We start from the raw sequence: 6635 nt of genomic DNA on the forward strand, positions 1-6635 counted from the left end.
TAGAACAATGACATATTGGACAGAGAGAATTAGGAAGAGGGGGACATGAAAATGTATGAACAGGAAAGGTACACTAAAGATATGTGAGGGTTCAGGACACGAGCTATGCCAGTAAGAGTGTAGGATTGGTTGAAATTTTAACCAGCACAAGATTAATTATGTGTCCAACCAATTTTGGGCAGTACATGTATTTTACCCCATGCGAGAAAGCATATTGTCCAATAAAGTTAAACATAAGCAGCAATTACTTTAGAATGGGCAAAATTTTCATCACAATGGAAAAATAAAAATGCCCAATGTAGGTTGGACACATAATTGCCCTCATTGGACATTTTACCCAATATTTTTTTAGATTGTACATAGGCCTATAATCCAATGTATGGTATATGATGTCCTCTAATACTAACAAGATAAAAAGTCACAAAACTATGGCTCAGCATAAACACGGACCCAAACTGTAAAGGTATCGTAACTAGAAAAATCATGTCTTCATTATTTTCCATATAGGCCCTATTCTAATTAAAACAAGATAAAATCTGTATATTGTTTAGTAATTGTAATGGACCCATTGCATAAAAATTACTAAATTTGTCATCTAATGGATGCTCAACAGCCAATCAAAATCAAGGAATCAAATAAAGTAACCAATCAATGGGTGGTAAAGTTACCACAATAGTATGTGTAACAAGGCCCGGGAGAATACAGTCTGATAATAGAATCATATCAAAAGAAGAAGTTGCTCTTTCATCCTATTAAAGCAATCATGAGACAAAATGCCTATCATGGAACATACAGGAATTCTGTTGCAGGGCTCCTTTGAATTCAAAGCAAAGTTTGCACTTCTCTTTACTCCCTCCGTCCTGATGAATGGAGAAAATGGTACCTGCTTGTCATGTAGATCAATGAAACCCCTTTCTCTAAAGCTGATTCAACATTGATCAGGCTAGCCCACAGTCTTTTAATCTCTTCAAACATTTTCTCAAATTAAGTTGAGATAGTTCAACTTGCTTTTTGTCCAGTATTTTGGGGGTTTGCAAGTCATGCTTCTTGTTAAAATATGGTGCAGTCCTCAAATGATATTGGGAGGTTTATCAGGATAAAGAAATACAAAATTCTTTGAATATTCATTAAAAATGTTAAAATGTTAGTATAAACTGAGACTAGACCTCAATGAAAGACACAGTAACAGAAGAAAACTTAATATAGCATAAAAAAAGACGAGGGGTTCATTGCAGAAGAGTAACCATGGTGGTAACTTTGACATGCAATGGTCACTTGCAAGGAATCCTCGATTCTGATTGGCTGTTGTTCAGCGTTACCATGGTAGTTACAAATGGATGGCAAAGTTACCATAATAGTTACTTATATGCAACAGGCCCTATACGTCCATTACCTTGTATTTTGAACTCTCACATTATGTTTGGATTAAAACAAAAGCCTACATGTAACAGACAAAACTCGGTGAAAACAAAACAGGTATTAGATTAGTGCAACTGAAATAATATTCAAGAAAACAAACAGGTTACACTTACAACATTTCTCACGTTTTTGAACATCAAGTCCAAGAGGTCTATTGTGCATTTCTGAGCTTGTTTTCTTCTTCTTCAAACACTACATCATTTCGATAAATACATTTTTATTTTTATTTTCTTTTCAAACAATATGTAGGCCTACAGCTAAAACTTACACCCCCACCCCCGATATATCAATCACATAAAAAAATGACCATATATCTGAGAAAAACGATATAGATGTACTGTTAGGCTAATCAACTTCTTGTAAGTGTCATGGATAAACTTCAAGTCTTGTCCTCCTCATGAACCAAAAACAGCCAACAAAAAATGATTAAGAAACGTGATGGGACAGAGACATTAGTTGTTAGTTTGTGTGCATATCCAACCACCGTGAAGCAATTTAATTTCAACAACATAATACCAGAGGATTCCCTTATTTTGAGCAGAAAACGACAATTTCCGCTCTAACCATACAAAGTTCAAACCACAAAGAATTGTTCAAATGAGAATAGAATTTTAAAAGTATGAAATGGACCATGAACGATACGAAGCACGTTTTTCAGAAGACTGTGTTTTGCCTCGGGCTCTGAGCTTAGCTCACTACCGAGATTTCCTACTTCCATGACCTCAAAAAAAATATGTATATATTCTCGGTGCAGTTTTTGGCTCAGCACACGTGCATAATAAAAATAAGGGCCGGATGCCATTGCACTCCTAAAACTTTTCTACTCAAGCTGATTTCAAGACAAGATAATCGCAAACATTAATCATGTATTAATTGAAGTATACATCACAAAAATAAGGTTGATGAAGTAAGGATTACTTCTTATGTGCTTTGTAAACGGTTAGGCGAGATAAATTTGGTATAAAATTAAAAAAGGATAGCGAGATGGAATAATTTCAGCTTACCGCGAGGGTTGAATGCGTTCGCATCATCACCTTGCTGGGCCTCCACCGGGGGCGACAGACCGCTGCACAGGGTGACAGCCGCACAGAGGAGCAGAACAAACTCCAACTTCAATCCCATCTTCCCAAATCGAAGATGCATCTCCAACTCACGACCTCTTTTCTCCTCCTCGAAGAACTCAAATTTCCGTAGTAAGATCAATGCAATCCAAGTGGAGAAAACACACAAATTAAAGTAATTCCGTGTCTGGTTAAAACTCCAAGAAGTTATCCAAACGTTCGGGGTATCCTAATGGAATTCCCAGGGAAGGTTATCCATAACCGCAGTGAATCTTGCTCACCTGTACAATGTACGTCCCCACCAAAGCGCGGGCATGGAGCCAAGTTACACAATATACCAATCGACCCCCAATTTCTGGTGGATGATGGTGTTTTCTCGGGCGGACTTTGGGACAGGTATTTTGAAGTGTCCGCGAAGTTTGTGTGATCAATGTGGTGACTGTTCCATTATGATGGTGGGGGTGAAATAATGATGAGTGGGGCAGGGAAGTGCCTTGGACAGGTTCAGCGTTTGGAATATGATCTTCTTTTTTTCTTGCCTCGTGTGTTTCTCCCTATAAATTATGAAAGTTTGTATTCTATCTTTAGGTCAATATCACCAGTGATATTATTTTTATTTTGAGTAAGTACATTTAACTCAAAACATATTTTATGGTAGAAAAAGTAAAGAGAGAAAACGGATTGTTGTCTTGATATGAACTCCGGAGTAAACGCAGAATAAACAGCAAAAGGAGCACAAAACAGGCAAAAGATTGGGGGTAGGAAGGGGATGTGGGGGAGGGGGCCGGGAGATGGGTAGAATTTATGTGAGAAATAAAAAGAAGGAGAAGATGATGATGATGCTGATGATGATGGTGGTGGTGGAGGTGGTGGTAGTGGTGGTGGTGGTGGTAGTGGTGGTGCTGGTGTAGTGCTGCAGCCGAACCGCCGAACCGAACGGAAGTTCGCCGAACTTGGCACTTCCGAACCGGACCGAACCGAACCGAACTCAAAGGCCTGGTTCGGAAGTTCGGTAAAAAAAAAGTATGTTTGTATGCAATGCGTGAATGCGATGACTACATAGATTTAATTATAAAATAAACAAAATATATATTGGTTAGTGATTGTGCACAAAGAGAATTCCACTCAATATATTTTTAAAATCCACTGATAGCTTCCATCTCGTCTTTGATTGAACTGTTATCAACTTAAGAATATTTTATTAACATAAATATATTTTTTCTTGATAAAATGAGGGGGCATTTTGAAGCTAAACTCGGTATAAAAGTGTGGTGTATTTACGTATTGCCGTAATCGATCGTGATCGTAATCGGACCTAATCATTTTGTATTTAATAAAGAAAAAGAACCAGACATAAATTCATTCCTCGTAAATGACAAAGTATGATAGTTTCGGTCTCGTGTTTGATTAAATTTTTTATCATTTTCATTTTTTTTTATAAACATGAATAGGCCTGGGAGTAAACATCGATTGATCGAATGGTTCGATTGGCATGCCGCCAATCACCAATCTATTAGCAAAATATACACTAATCGAATGTTCGGCAGATCCCGATTATGACGTTGGCATAACTCTAATACCCAAATAATAATAATAAAATGACAAGAAAACAAAGATGACAACTGTTTTTTACAGGTTTAAAAATTATGTTACCGAGGTAATGTTTCAAAAATTATCAATGATTGTATCACATTCACAGTTACATACCAACATGATAGCGCTCCGAAAATGTTAATCCCACCCGACCTTGCCCTCATACACAAAATAAGTCATTGTGTGCGTGCACAATAATAAGTAAACACATAACCAGCTCATTGAGCTGATTGGACCTTCGGATAGCCAATGAAACTTTGGGAAACAATGAAGCGGAAGGCATGTGGTTCCCTTTATTATCAGGAAAGGTCATGACTTCAGAAATAAATTGACCCCTCCCCCATCTGTGTGTGTGTGTGTGCGTGTGAGGGAAAGAGAGAGGGAAGGATAGGGGGTGGGAGCCGGAGAATTTCTTTCATGTTTCAGAACAATGCAACCTTTTTTATATCCCCCTCACACAATGAAAACAACATTCCAACACGCGCCCGCCTTCACCAGTACTTTCTCGACTAGTCTCCAAAAATAGACCCAGTTATACATGTGGGTTCAAATGATAAAAAATCGTAATTTTGAAAGGTATTTCAAATGAAATATTTTTTTAAATACAAAGTCATGTGTAGCATCGTGGGCAGTGCCACAAGTGGAGGCGGGGACATGGTGTGGGCAAGGGATGAAATTTTTCAAGTGAAATGCTCCACCTGGGCTCAGTCTCAAAGAATATACTTCATGAATGAGTTGTTTACGTCTTTGGACTCGGCGGGGCTGATTCATTTATATGCAGGGGTGTGGCACTTGGAGGGATGCATGCATAATACCAGGGTAACAGTATTGATTTAGGAAAGATTTTCATTGGAACAATAAACTGAAAGATTTAATCTCATTTCATGAAGTTTCTTTTGATATAAAAAATCATGGAGAAGGGGGAAAAGGGCCTCATTTATGCTAAACATGTGACTTTGATGGAGATTTCTTCATGGGGAGGTCACCATAAAGTAGGTCAACTATTGTGACTTAAAAGACGTGATTCCCGACGAACAATCGAATCATTCAATTATTTTTCCAGGAAATAATCGAATGGTAATAATAACAATCGTCCCAGGCCTAAACATGAATATATTTTTTCCTTATAAAATGTGGGGACATTTTAAGCTTAACTCAGTTAAAAAGTGTAGTTGAATTACGTATTGCTGTAATCGGATGTACATTTAATTGAAAAGACATAAATTAATTCCTTGTGACTGACAAAGTAATGGTAAAGTATATATATTCCACCTTCTGAAATTTCCATATTAACATAAAAGATAAATAAATAAGAGATGAAGGAATGAGGGTGAAAAAAACAAAAAAGATAAAAATTTAAACAAAATCAACGCAATGAACGCATGTTCCCTGATCGATGTTCCAGAAATGGTTGGTAAGGAAAGTTGAAACAGGAAGTCCAAACAACCTGCTCTCGGTTGCTATTATACAGGTAAAATTTGTATTCCAAACTTGAAACGTTTTTCCATTGTCAGTATTTTCTTAAAAGTGGTTTAATCTGGCCAATTACTGAAAATGAAATGATAAATTATCAGTTCCGTCTTAGTTCTGACGATCAACACCGAGTGATTTCACAACACTAAAATACCCAGTACAGTCCCATGTACTCATTTTCGTGTTAGAAATATGTTTGAAGTCACGTAGCGTCGATCTTTCTGGACCAAGAATGGACTGATATTTTATCTTTTTAAAGTAATTCATTGACCAGATTTTACCACTTTTCAGGAAATAGGGACTTTCTAAAACACTCATATTCTTTGGAATGTGAATTTTACCGGTATAATAACAGTTGAGTGGAGGTTGTTTGTCTACTATTTCGACATTCCCGATCAACACTTTCCAATTTGAGAAGCTGCGTTGGCAATGACATCGTAATCGATCATGATTATAGCTACATGAAATAATCGTGAAAAAAATATTCTGATCTTTGTAATTCTATTTCTGTCCTGATTCTCTCGTTATCACTATTTTTTTCTTTTGATTTTTTTTATTTTCATTTGAAAAATGAAAGTAGAAATGACTTATTTTTTGTTTATTAAAACAAAAGAAAGTTCAACAATTATCTTAACTATTCTTTTTAGAAACAAAATTTATTATTAATACATGACAGTTCATCCCCGAGTATACTTGTTTGTAGGTCGGCGATCTTTACTATCTATGTTAAATTTAATTTGGCATTTATTGCCGAACCCCGAACCGAACCAAAGTTCGGAAAAAAATTGCCGAACCCTGCCGAACCGAACCGAACCCGAACATGCCGCCTGACTTGCAGCACTATGGTGGTGGTGGTAGTGGTGGTGGTGGTAGTGGTGGTGGTGGTGGTGGTGGTGGTGGTGGTGGTGGTGGTGGTGGTGGTGGTGGTGGTGGTGGTGGTAGTGGTGCATGGTGGGGGTCGTGGTGGTGATGATGATGATGTATGAGGAGGAGGGAAAAAAGAAGAATGAGAAGAAGGAGGAAAAGGAAGAGGGGAAGTGTTTGTGCTTGCCCCAGCATCAGCCCCCCCCCCCCCTATCAGCCCGACTT

The sequence above is a fragment of the Lytechinus variegatus genome, chromosome 17, assembly GCF_018143015.1.
Source record: "Lytechinus variegatus isolate NC3 chromosome 17, Lvar_3.0, whole genome shotgun sequence".
Lineage (NCBI taxonomy): Eukaryota > Metazoa > Echinodermata > Echinoidea > Temnopleuroida > Toxopneustidae > Lytechinus > Lytechinus variegatus.